Source organism: Rhinatrema bivittatum, chromosome 1 (genome assembly GCF_901001135.1).
Source record: "Rhinatrema bivittatum chromosome 1, aRhiBiv1.1, whole genome shotgun sequence".
In the NCBI taxonomy this organism is placed as follows: Eukaryota; Metazoa; Chordata; class Amphibia; order Gymnophiona; family Rhinatrematidae; genus Rhinatrema; species Rhinatrema bivittatum.
The window spans coordinates 125809130-125823044 of record NC_042615.1 but is presented as its reverse complement, the minus strand read 5'-3'; the positions used below and the strand labels follow the sequence as shown (position 1 = coordinate 125823044).

At 49.2% G+C, this 13915-nt stretch overlaps 1 protein-coding gene across 1 annotated transcript in view; it reads left to right on the top strand.

The window, feature by feature from the left end:
- Nucleotides 1-13915, top strand: part of PCM1 (pericentriolar material 1) — a 1078029-nt gene that overhangs the window by 268116 nt on the left and 795998 nt on the right.

Sequence of the window (13915 nt, the reverse complement as noted above, 5' to 3'; positions counted from 1 at the left end):
GTTGCTTCCCTGTAACAGATGTTCTCCCAGGAGAGCAGGATGTAGTCCTCACGAAACCCACCCGCCACCCCGCGGATATGGGTCCACTTGTGTTTATTTTATTTTTTCACTCGTGCTTTTTGCTACAAACGAGACTGAAGGGAGACCCCTGTGTACACAGGGATCATGACATCACCCATATGTGAGGACTACATCCTGTTGTCCTGGAAGAACACCTGTTACAGGTAAGCAACTCTGCTTTATGCATCAAAGACTTTAGAAAGTCACTAGGGAATCGCAACTCATACGTCCTTTTTACTGATGAAGAAAAATATTTTAAAATGTACTTACCATATTCTGCTAATATCTATCTCCGCTAAAGATGAGACCAAAAATGTATGTTATATGTGTATCCCAAAATAATTATAATCTCACCTTATTTTGTGTTCTTGTGAACTATCCACATAATTATAAATAATTAATAAATAATTTAAAGAGAGACGAGGTAAGTTTCATATATATAGATGCATGCCTCCAAGGCCTTGCTTCTTATTTTTCAATGTAATCATTAACTTACCTCCCTCCCACTCTCTTTATTTTGTACTATTTTTTGAAATAAATTTATTCAATATTTTATATAATTCATTTTCTTTAAAAATTGTGTAACCTCCACCATGTTTGTTAGGTCTACCCGGTTTTTTGTAAAAGAGGCTTTTCTTTAAAGGCTTATCTTAGATGGACTACCTTATGACCTAACCGGTGGGGAGAGATATCTTTTAAATCTCCAATCTGGAGAATTTCATATAAACGCCAGCTTTGTATTCTATAAATGCCACTATGAAATTGATAACAAAGACTTATCTCCCAACGCAGCCGTGTTTCGAAAAAGTTTTCTTTCTTCGTCAGGGGAGCATGTCCGTTCCTTCTTTTGCGCTCTCGGATGCTGAAACTCCAAACCATAGTGTGCTTCTGTATATATTATTTCCTTTTCATCTCAGGTTACGAAACGCTGATAAATGGCATTCTGCTTCCTTCCTTTCTCTCAGGCTTACCAGTTCTGAGTGGCGGCGTTGTTTTCAACGTTTGGAGTCCTGATTTTACAGACCTGTATTGTACCTCCACTTGGCTGTTTCTTCTCCATGCTGAAGACTTATCCTCTAACCTTTCCTCATAGGGAACCATTCCATTTCCTTTATCATTTTGGTTGACCTTTTCATAACTTTACTTCTAGTTCTTCTTTAGCTATTTAGAGATCAGGTGACCAGAATTGCCACAGTTCTTGAGTTTGTCATGCCATGAATGATACAGAGGTGGTATGGTATTTTCCATTCCTTTCCTAATAATTCCTAACGTTCTCTTTGATATTTTTACTGCTGCCCACATCAAATCAAGAACTTCAACGTATTGTTCACAATCATGCCTAGATAACTTTTCTGGATGGAGACTCCTAATATAGAACCTAACATGTAACTGCAATTGGGAATATTTTTCACCATGTCCATGGCTTTGTACTTGGCAGATGAAATTTACTGTGGACATTTGGCTGCCCAGTTTCGCAATGTCTCATGCAATTTCTTACAATCTGCTAGTGATTTAACAACTTGGAATAATTGTCATCTGCAAATTTGATTACTAGACTTGTTGCCTTTCTCAGATAATTTATAATATGTTGAAAAGCACTAGTTCTCATTCATATCCTTTTGGCACTCCACTATTTATCTTCCTCCATTGAGAAAATGGGCCATTCATAATCTTTCCTATCTTTCAACCAGTTTGCAGTCCACAATAGGACATGCTTCCTATCCCATGAAATTTTAATTTCTAGAGAGACTTTGTTAAATGCTTTCTGACAATCCAGATAGACTATTTAACCCAGGACAAGCAGGATGCTAGTCCTCACATATGGGTGACATCAGTAATGGAGCCCTATGTACGGAAAAACTTCTCTCAAAGTTTCTATGAAACTTTTGACTGGCACCAGAGTGCCTACTGAGCATGCCCAGCATGCCATGATATTCCCTGCCACAGGGGTCTCCCTTCAGTCTTCTTTTTTCCGCGGAGCCGTTAGCCTCGCGGTTAATCTGGAGTCCTGTGGTGATTTTCACCACACACAAAACTTTAGAAAAAGTTCAGGAAAAACTTTCCACCGCAAGGGTCTCCCTTCAGTTCCATCGCGGTACGTTTTTCCCCTGTGATTTTCGTCTGTTCCATACCGTTTTTCAAGCCATAGCCGTCGATGGCTGTCGGGCAAAAATTGCCTCGGGTTTTAAAAAATGCCCGAATTGTGCGTGAAATATGTCCATTACGGACCCGCACCAAGAATGTGTTCTTTGCCTCGGCGAGAAACACGACGTCAAGTCCTGTAGTTTATGCGCCGAGATGACATCGAAAGGACGTCGGCTCCGGATGGAGAAAATGGAGCATCTCTTCAAAATTCAACTGCTCCCAACGACATCGACATCAGCCCAGTCATCGCCTTCCGGATCGATACGGCAAGTTGTACTGAAACGATGACTTCCAGGTGAGGCCGGAGATGCTTCTACTCCCTCCCCCTCGTCGAAGGCGTCCACTTCCGGCAGCGAAAAGCATCGACATCGGCATCGACGCCAGCACGCCATCGAACCGGTGCCCGCTGAGCCATCGACGGATGCGGCCTCCTCCGCTAAGAAAGCTCGGACGAGCGCGGAGGCTCCGAGGCCTACGGTACCAAGGCGATCCCCACCGATACCGGTGCTGGGCACCATACCTCCTCAGGGCTCTGAGGAGGTATCGGTATCGCCATCGCCGCCTTCCCCCATAGCTGCTCTGATACCATCAGCTATGCGGGTGGAACTTGACGGTTATATCCGTCAAGCGGTTCGACAAGCGCTCCTCGATGCGGTACCATTCCAGCCATCGACACCGATGTCGCCATCGACACCAGCTCAGATGCCTTCGGATCCATCGCCATCGATGCCGATAATACCATAGATTCTGCCACCGATTCCCTCGGTGCCGAGCCCGATGCCTGCACCGATTCCACCGGTGACTCCATCGGTGCCATCTTCAGAATTCACGATTCTTCAACCACTAATGAATAAATTGGACACTTTACTTGATGCAATATCGAAGAAGCCAAGAGACATCGATGAAGAACCTGTTCCAGGACCCTCAGGTGTTCCCAGGCCTCATCAGCCTCGGTCCCCTTTACTTCCACCGATGCCTAAGGAGACACCACTGGTGCCACTTACGCCACACCCACTGAGGTCTCCAAGAGATACAAGCACAGATACAGACACAGAGTACTCCTCAGAAGAGGACATACTGTCTGAACCATCACCTCCTGAGGACCGTAGGAAGTCCCCTCCGGAAGATTTATCTTTCTCAAACTTTATTAAGGACATGGCGGACACCATTCCTTTCCAGTTGCACGCAGAGGTGGATTCCAGGCAAAAGACACTGGAAATTCTACAATTTGTAGATCCTCCCAAGGAGATTTTGGCGGTGCCAGTACATGAGGTATTACAAGAACTCAAGTACCGAATATGGGAACATCCAGGTTCACTGGCAGCGGTAAATAAGAGGTCAGATGCCACCTACTTAGTCCAACCAATCCCTGGGTTTCAAAAGACCCAGCTACCTCACCAATCGGTGGTAGTGGAGTCAGCCCAGAAAAAAGCTAAAAGGCTGAAGTCTCATGCCTCTACACCACCTGGAAAAGACAACAGGTTCATGGACAACTTGGGGCGTAAAGTTTTCCAAGGCTCTATGTTGGTATCTGGGATTGCATCTTACCAACTCTTTATGAACCAGTATCAACGAAATCTTTGGAAACAAGTCCAAGACCTAGTTCTCACGCTTCCTGATCAATATCAAGAACCCTTCCATCAACTGGTGCATAAAGGCCTAGAGGCAGGCAAGCATGAAGTCAGAGCGACCTACGACAGTTTTGAAACTGCAGCACGTCTCTCTGCTTCAGGAATAACAGCTCGTAGATGGACCTGGCTTAAGGCATCCGATCTCCGGCTAGAAGTACAGGAGAGACTGGCCGACCTTCCCTGTTTGGGGGATAACCTGTTTGGCGACAAGGATAAGGAAGCGGTTACAACTATTAAAGACCACACTGAGACACTCGAGCAACTCTCATTACTGCCTCAGGAGACTCAACCCCCCGGCCAGGAGACCTCCTAGAAGGGATATAAGGCGCCCTTACTACCGCCAACGCTGCTACTATCCCCCATCAAATCGAGCAAGACCTTCTCGCCCAGCTCAGCGTCCTCAAACTAGGCAAAGGCCTGCAAGGCCTCAATCTCCTCCTCAAACTGCATCAACGTCGGGATTTTGAAAGAAAATCAGAGAGCAGCAGCCAACCCACCAACCCACTTCCACACCTGCCGGTAGGAGGTCGTGTAGACTTTTTCCACCACACCTGGACCTCCATAACCACAGACCAATGGGTACTTTCCATAAAAGCTCACGGCTACCGATTGGATTTTCTCACTGTACCAAAAGAAACTCTACCAATCGCATCTTGGACAGTGAACCACCATTCCAAAATTCTACAAACAGAATTATCCACCCTTCTGAGAGCCAGGGCCATAGAACCAGTTCCCAGGCCTCAGCAGGGCAGAGGATTCTACTCCCGCTATTTCCTCATTCCAAAGAAAACCGGAGGCCTTCGTCCCATTAAAAGTTGTTAAATAAATAAATAAATAAATAAATAAATCCTAGACCTCAGAAATCTCAACAAATTTCTCAAAAAAGAGAAATTCAGGATGGTATCGTTAGGCACCATGCTACCTCTACTTCAAAGAGGAGATTGGCTCTGCTCTCTGGATCTTCAAGACGCTTACGCTCACATTCCCATCTTTCCTCCTCAACGCCAATATTTGCGATTTCTGGTCGAAGGACAACATTTTCAGTACTGGGTGCTCCCATTCGGCCTAGCCTCAGCACCTCGAGTGTTCACAAAGTGTCTGGCAGTGGCGGTGGCACATCTTCACAAACAAAAGGTGCATGTATTCCCTTATCTAGACGATTGGCTCATCAGGAGTCAAACACAAGAAGGAGCTCTCAATTCCCTCAAGCTCACAGTCCACTTGCTTCACTCCTTGGGATTTCTCATCAACTACCAGAAATCCCATTGCACACCATCTCACCTACTACAATTCATCGGTGCAGATTTAAACAACATCATAGCAAAAGCTTTGCTTCCAAGAGACCGTGCTTACACACTCGTTCTCCTGGCACACTCTCTCCGAAATCAATCCCAAGTTACAGCTCATCAGTGCCTCACCCTACTCGGTCACATGGCCTCCACAGTTCACGTCACTCCCATGGCTAGACTGACCATGCGACTACTGCAATGGACACTCAAAACTCAGTGGATTCAAGCCATACAACCATTGTCCACGCCCATTCAGATAACGCAGGAACTGCGTTCCTCCCCCCTCTGGTAGACATCAATGAACAACTTGCTCAAAGGTCTGCCTTTTCAGCATCCAATTCCGCAAGTGACATTAACTACAGATGTGTCCACCTTAGGCTGGGGAGCACACATTGGTCTTCTGAAGACCCAAGGGATGTGGACAAAAGCCGAAGCCTCTTTTAAAATAAATTTCCTAGAGCTTCGAGCTATACGTTATGCGCTGCATGCGTTCAAAGACTTGCCTTTCACACAAGACTGTGCTGATTCAGACAGACAACACAGTAGCCATGTGGTACATCAACACACAAGGAGGGACAGGTTCCTACCTCCTTTGCCAAGAAGCAGCTCAGATCTGGGACTGGGCCCTAGCACGCTCAATTCTTCTACGAGCCACTTACCTGGCAGGCATCCGCAACATAATAGCCGATCGCCTCAGTCGTCAGTTCCAACCACACGAGTGGTCCTTGGATCCAACGATAGCAACCAAGATCTTCCAACGCTGGGGTCAACCAACAATAGATCTCTTTGCATCCCATCTGAACTACAAAGTGAACAATTACTGCTCCCTGTTACAACAGGAAAACAGCCTACCAAAGGACACCTTTGCTCGCCATTGGAACTCAGGCCTGTTATTTATTTTATTTATTTATTTAGCATTTTTCTATACCGACCTTCATGGTTAAATACCATATCAGATCGGTTTACATCGAACGGGGATAGAGAACTGTAACAAACAGAACAGCAATTTATAATCAGAAGGAGAACAAAGTTACATAAAACAAGGACTATAAACTTGGAAGCTTTACAGCTGAAAGATAAAGGCCCGAGTAGGGCAATAACTTAAACACAAGTTATATGCTTATCCACCGATACCACTCATAACCAAAACTCTAGTGAAGCTACAACAGGACAAAGGGACCATGATACTCATAGCCCCATACTGGCCTCGACAAGTATGGTTTCCCACACTGCTAGACCTCTGTCAGGGATCCAATTCGCCTGGGAGTAGCTCCCAATCTCATAACTCAGGATCAAGGTCAGTTGCGCCATCCCAACCTTCAATCCCTGTCCCTGACAGCATGGATGTTGAAAGCTTGATCTTACAACCACTCAACCTTCCAACCACTATCGTTCAAGTGCTGATAGCTTCACGTAAACCTTCCACTAGAAAAAATAATTCTTATAAATGGAGACAGTTTACTTTGTGGTGCACTCAGAAATCTTTAAATCCTTTCACTTGCCCCACTACCTCACTACTAGACTACCTATACCATCTTTCAGACTCTGGTCTTAGGACTTCATCTGTAAGAGTACATTTGAGTGCAATCTCAGCTTACCATACCAAGCTGGGAGACACACCTATCTCTACACAGCCTCTTGTCAGTAAATTTATGAAAGGTTTGACTCACCTTGAACCTCCACTTCAATCCCCAAGCATACAATGGGATCTGAACGTAGTATTAGCCAGGCTCAATCGTTCTCCATTCGAACCCATAGATACCTGTGACCTTAAATATCTTATATGGAAAACTGTTTTCCTCATAGCCATTACTTCAGCTAGAAGAGTCAGTGAACTACAAGCACTTGTCACATACGAACCTTTTACAAAGTTCCTACAGGACAGGGTGGTCCTCCGTACTCATCCTAAATTCCTTCCAAAAGTAGTCATGGAATTCCACCTGAACCAATCTATAGTTTTACCAACATTCTTTCCAAGGCCTCACTCTCACCAGGGAGAAAGAGCCTTACATACCTTGGACTGTAAGCGTGCACTGTCTTTCTACTTAAACCGCACTGCAGTTCAAAGGACATCCAATCAGCTTTTTGTTTCCTATGATCCAAACAAACCAGGTAAAGCAGTGGGCAAACATACTTTGTCAAACTGGCTAGCAGATTGCATACAATTTTGTTATGAGAAAGCAGGCCTTACTCTTCAAGGGCGAGTAAAAGCACATTCAGTCAGAGCAATGTCAACCTCAGTAGCACACCTTTGCTCTGTACCTATTCTGGACATTTGTAAAGTAGCAACATGGAGTTCTCTTCACACCTTTGCAGCTCACTATTGTTTGGACAAAGAAGGAAGACAAGATTCAGCCTATGGACAATCCGTCTTAAAGAACTTGTTTCCAGTGTAATCCCAACTCCTCCTACATCCAACCTGCTGTGATCTTCGGCTGATTCATTTCAACAACAATACTTCACTGTTGCCTCAATCCCAAATGACTCAGCCTCTAGCTTGCTAATCACCCATATGTGAGGACTAGAATCCTGCTTGTCCTGGGATAAAGCAAAATTGCTTACCTTGTAATAGGTGTTATCCCAGGACAGCAGGATGTAGTCCTCACGAAACCCACCCGCCACCCGCGGAGTTGGGTCCGATATGTTTTATTATTTTATTTTTGGCTAACGCTAATTGCTACAAAACAGACTGAAGGGAGACCCTTGTGGCAGGGAATATCATGGCATGCTGGGCATGCTCAGTAGGCACTCTGGTGCCAGTCAAAAGTTTCATAGAAACTTTGAGAGAAGTTTTTCCGTACATAGGGCTCCATTACTGATGTCACCTATATGTGAGGACTACATCCTGCTGTCTTGGGATAACACCTATTACAAGGTAAGCAATTTTGCTATTCATCGGCTCACCTTTATCCTCCAAAAATATATAGCAGATTGATAAAGTGAGACTTTCTATGTTAGCTGCGTCCCATTATACCATATCTATATGTTCTGTAATTTTGTTCTTTAGAATAGTTACTAAGATTTTTCCCAGTACTGATGTCAGGCTCACCAGTCTATGGTTTCCCAGATCACCATGGAGCTCTTTTTAAATAGTGGCATTACACGGTCTACCCTCTAGTCTTCTGATACAATAGACAGTTTAAATTATAGATTTCCTAGTGTGTAGCAGATGGACTCAAAACAAGTGGGTATAGCATGCTCGTGCTAGCAGTTGGAGACGGATCTGACGTCAGCACGGGTACATATACCCCCACAGGAAATGCAGCAATTCAGTAATTTCCGTCTCCAAAGCAGTTTGGAGCAACCTCACGCTCGCTGAGCGTGTTTCCAAATTCTACACGACTAAATTCCTAGAAGAAGCCTACCTAAAGACGAGCCCCGCACTCCTGCAGTGATACCACTCGGTCCCTCCCCCAGTTGAATTTCCCGAGGTGATTTCCTTGGTCCCTCGGAGGTAAGTGCCTCAGTCCGGTGGCCGAATCGCAGCAGGGACCTAGCCCCCGAGTGTAAAGGGCGCGGCTTGGCCCCCGGGCGGACGAGTTCAGGCGCGGCCTAGAGGCAGCCTCGGTCCCGGCGTGGACTTGGCCCCTGAGCGGACGAGTTCGGACGCGGCCCAGAGGCAGGGGGTGCACTTCCTCGAGCGCAGCAGTGAAGGTACTCACCCTCTCCCCCCGCAGCCGGAGACCGCCCGGGTCGCAACCGGGAAGCGCCGAAGACAAGGTAAGGTGTACATCTTTTCTTGTTGGTCTCCGAGGAAGTGAGGATTCGCAGAGCTGCCACGGAGGTCGCCATTTGCCTGCCTGGTTCATCACGGCGCACGCTGTTAGGCGCACGCTGTTAGGGCGCACATTGTTAGGGCGCACATTGTTGGGCGCACGTAGTTAAGCGCGCAACTGTTAGACGCGCGTTCATAAGCGCCCGCTGATAAGCGTCCGTTCCTAGACGCACATGGTGCTTAAGAGAGCCCATGCATCGGCGGAGCCGGCACCTCCAGCATCGGGCGTAAGCCTCTGCTCAGCATGCAACCTCAGAGCCACACAGGGCGAGGAAACAGACTCCCTATGTGCCCAATGTGAAGAGGCCCTGGGCGTTCCAGGCCAGGACCGGTCGCAGCCCAGCACACTTGCCAGTTCCTCAGGGAACACCCCGGTCCTAGCAGGCAGCGGTGAGCAGCCGGGGAACCCGAGTGACCTGGTACCCCTCAGACCAGATCCTGCTTCGCTCTCCTGGGTGGATTTATTCAAGGGGATTCATGCCTTTGTCACAATGCAGGCTGCTCCCCGAGCGGGTCCATACGTATCGGATGACCCGGCCCCGGGGCCTTCGAGGCCTAGGCACGGCCACTCGCCACCCGGAAGCCCCACTTATGGGGATTTAGATTACCCTGAGGAAGACGACGAGTTCCCCGAGGAGGGAGAACTTCCCTCGGGGATTGAACCATATCAGACCATGAGGCGCTTCTTTCTGAGAGGGGATCTCCCAGGCCTGATCTCTCAATGCTTGTCGGAGCTGGCTATCCCGGGCCATGACGCCCCAGGGGAACCTAGAATGAACCCTCTGTTAGAGGGCCTGCGCCAAACGTCTCACCATTTTCCCCTCCTACAAGCAGCCCAGCAGCTAATCGATCTGGAATGGAATACGCTGGAGGCCTCATTCAAAGGGGGTCGGGCCTTGGCTGGCATGTACCCCTTAGACCCGGCAACCAAGGAGAAGCTGGCGTGCCCCCAGGTAGACGCCATAGTTAGCGCAATTGTGAAGCGCACCACTATTCCGGTGGAGGGGGGGACGGCCCTCAGGGATACACATGACCGGTGCATGGACACCATTCTGAAACAAGTCTTTGAGGTGGCAGCCCTGTCCCTACGAATTGCGACCTGCTGCACCGTGGTGACACGTTCCTGTTTATCACAGGCTAGGAACAACACCCCGGGAGAGGAAATGGAATCAGCTCTCTCGTTCCTCACTGATGCAGCCTCCGACTTAGTACGTACGGCAGCCAAGGGAGTGTCATCCTCAGTGGCAGCCAGGAGACAGCTCTGGCTAGTTAATTGGTCGGCCGACTCATCCTCCAAGACCCGCCTCACGAGAATGTCCTTCGAGGGATCCCTCCTGTTCGGCAGCGACCTTGAGAAACTGGCCAATAAATGGGGCACCTCTCCATTACCCCGTCTACCAGAAGACCGGTCAAGGAGGAGCCAGCGCCCCTTTCCTAGACCATCCAGAGGTAGAACCTCTCAGCGCTTCAAACCTTACAGTACTCGCTACCAAGCACCTCATTCGCAGGCCAGGAACCAGTCCTTTTGGCCTAAGCATAACAAGAAGGGAACCGGCTCAGGTTCAGGTCCCGGCCATACCTCACAATGACAATCAGCCAACCCATCCGGGGGTAGCGGCCATAGGGGGCAGGCTATTCCTCTACCGCAGGTGGGTCGAGATTACCTCGGATCAGTGGGTCCTCGCCATCATCCGAGAAGGGTATTACCTGGATTTTGTTCGTCTTCCGCCGGACAAGTTTGTGGAATCTCCTTGTTCGCCCATCAAGAGGACGGCCCTAGAAGTTACTTTGCGGAGGCTCCTGTCCCTAAAGGCCATAATCCCAGTGCCTGCAAGGGAGATTAATTCTGGGCATTATTCCATTTATTTCATCGTGCCCAAGAAGGAGGGCACTTTCCGGCCCGTCCTGGACCTCAAGGCAGTCAACCGTTACCTACGGGACCCCAGCTGTCGCATGGAAACTCTGCGGTCTGTCAAAAATTCAGTACAGCCAGGGGAGTTTCTCACATCCCTAGATCTGTCGGAAGCCTACCTGCATATCCCAATCCATCGGGAGCATCAGCGCTATATACGCTTCAAGGTCCTGGACCACCACTTCCAGTTCCAAGCTTTACCCTTCGGGTTAGCCACCGCGCCGCGGACCTTTACCAAGGTCATAGTCATAGTAGCAGCATCCCTCAGGAAGGAGGGAATCCTCGTCCATCCCTACCTGGACGATTGGCTGATCCGGGCGAAGTCACCGGAGGAGAGCCACCAGGCATCCAACAGAGTTATAGCTCTTCTGGAAAGCCTAGGATGGGTTGTAAACTTGAACAAGAGTTCCCTACAGCCTTCTCAGTTGCTGGAATACCTAGGAGTCCGGTTTGACACCCAGGAAGACAAGGTCAGTCTGACCTCCAAGAGGAGATCAAAGCTCCAGAATCGTCTGCTGGCCCTGCTGAGCGCCACCCGACCCACAGCTTGGGATTACTTACAGGTCCTCAACCTTATGGCATCCACTCTGGAGGTGATACCATAGGCGCGGGCTCATATGAGACCATTACAACGCGCCCTCCTATGTCGGTGGAGCCCACGATCACAGATCTACACCGTACACCTACCTATACCAGCCAGAGTACGGAATCAGCTACGGTGGTGGTTGCAGCCCGGCCACATGAGCTGGAGGTCAAGAATGTCCTCCCCAACTTGGACCCTGCTCACTACAGATGCCAGCCTGAACGGATGGGGAGCGCACTGCGAAGGACTCACCGCCCAAGGGCGGTGGAACAGAGAAATGTCGGGATGGAACATCAACAGACTAGAAGCACGAGCAATCAGGCTAGCGTGCCTGCGATTTGCCCACAGACTTCGCCACAGAGCGGTCAGAGTGATGTCAGACAACGCCACCACGGTGGCATACATCAACCGACAGGGCGGAACCAGAAGCCAACAGGTATCCCTAGAAAAATAGCCCCTCTGATGACTTGGGCGGAAGCAAATCTCCAGGACATCTCCACCGTCCACATCGCCGGGAAGGACAACACCACGGCAGACTTCCTCAGCAGAGAAAGCCTAAACTCGGGGGAATGGCAGCTGTCGCCCACAGCTTTCCAGATGATTGTGGATCAGTGGGGGACTCCGGGCATGGACCTACTAGCGGACAGGTCCAACGCGCAAGTCCCCAGATACTTCAGTCGCAGGCGTGATCCTCTCTCCCACGGGATCGATGCCCTGGTACAGCCATGGCCTCAGGGGATCCTGCTATATGCCTTTCCTCCATGGCCCCTGCTGGGCGCCATTATACACAAGATTCAGCGGCACAGAGGCCTGGTTCTTCTAGTGGCCCTGGACTGGCCAAGAAGACCCTGGTATGCAGACATGAGAAGACTACTGGCAGGGAACCCACTACCCCTGCCTCCACACAGGGACCTGCTGCGGCAAGGTCCCATCCTCCACGAGGATCCAGCTCAATTCTCTCTTTACGGTCTGGCCATTGAGAGGGCTAGGCTGAAGAAAAGAGGATGCTCAGGACCGGTAATAGATACCCTCCTCCGAGCACGTAAGTTCTCCACATCCCTAACATATATAAGGGTCTGGAGAGTGTTTGAAGCCTGGTGCGACACTCACAGCACCAATCCACATGCCGCCAAAATTTCCGTCATTTTGGACTTCTTGCAAGATGGACTTCAGAAGGGTCTGTCCCTCAACTCCATCAAGGTTCAGGTAGCAGCCCTATCCTGCTATGGTCCCCGAAGTGACGGCAACAGCATCGCCACACACCCACACGTTTCACGTTTCCTGAAAGGAGTCCAACACATTCGCCCGCCACTGAAGTGGCCAATACCCCTGTGGAACCTTAACCTAGTTTTGGATTTCTTAGCGGGACACACCTTCAGGCCACTTCGAGGCCTATCCCTCCGTTTGTTAACCTTGAAGACGGTATTCCTGCTGGCTGTATGCTCAGCATGCCGCATCTCAGAGCTACAAGCACTGTCCTGCCGTGATCCGTTTCTCAGAATCACTCCCGAGGCTATCCTCGCACGGTTCCTTCCTTCTTACCCAAAGTAGTCTCGCACTTCCACATCAACCAAACCATATCCTTGCCTACCATTGAAGGTTTGCAGAAGTCGGAAGAAGGTCGAATATTACGCCATCTCGACATCGGCAGGCTACTGTCCAGATACCTGGAAATGTCAGAAGCAGTACGAAAGACGGACCACCTGTTCGTCCTTCACAGCGGGAAGAAGCAAGGGGAAGCGGCCTCCCGGGCAATTATCGCCCGCTGGATCAAAGAAGTTATCAAGGCGGCCTACGTAGACGCGGGAAAACCACCACCTCTACAGGTCAAGGCTCACGCTACCAGAGCGCGCAAGCAGCTTCTTGGTCAGAAACTAGGATGCTGTCGCCTGCAGAGATCTGTAAAGCGGCGATGTGGTCCTCTCTCCGTACCTTCTCCAGATTCTACCGTCTGGATGTCCAGGCCAGGGAGGACACAGCATTCGCGATGGCAATCCTGAACAGACCTCGGGTAGCCTCCCGCCCAGTCCGGGAGCAGCTTTTGTACATCCCACTTGTTTTGAGTCCATCTGCTACACGCTAGGAAATGTTGAGATTACTTACTTGATAATCTCCTTTTCCTTAGTGTATGCAGATGGACTCAGCATCCCGCCCGGCTGCCGGTAGACATGGGGATTCGCCGACTCACGGTAAGCCATGTTTCCTTATATGGGGCATCCACCCTGCCGGGTGTCGACGCCTTCCGGTTGAGAACACTGGCGGTCTCCAGCTACTATCAATTGGTCAGGGTAATCCTGTTCATTTAATCGATCGGTCAGTTACACATATATCCATACAGCTTTTGCAAGGAAGATTACTGAATTGCTGCACTTCCTGTGGGGCTTTATGTACCCGTGCTGATGTCAGATCCGTCTCCAACTGCTAGCACGAGCACGCTATACCCACTTGTTTTGAGTCCATCTGCATACACTAAGGAAAAGGAGATTATCAGGTAAGTAATCTCAACATTATAAATTCTCC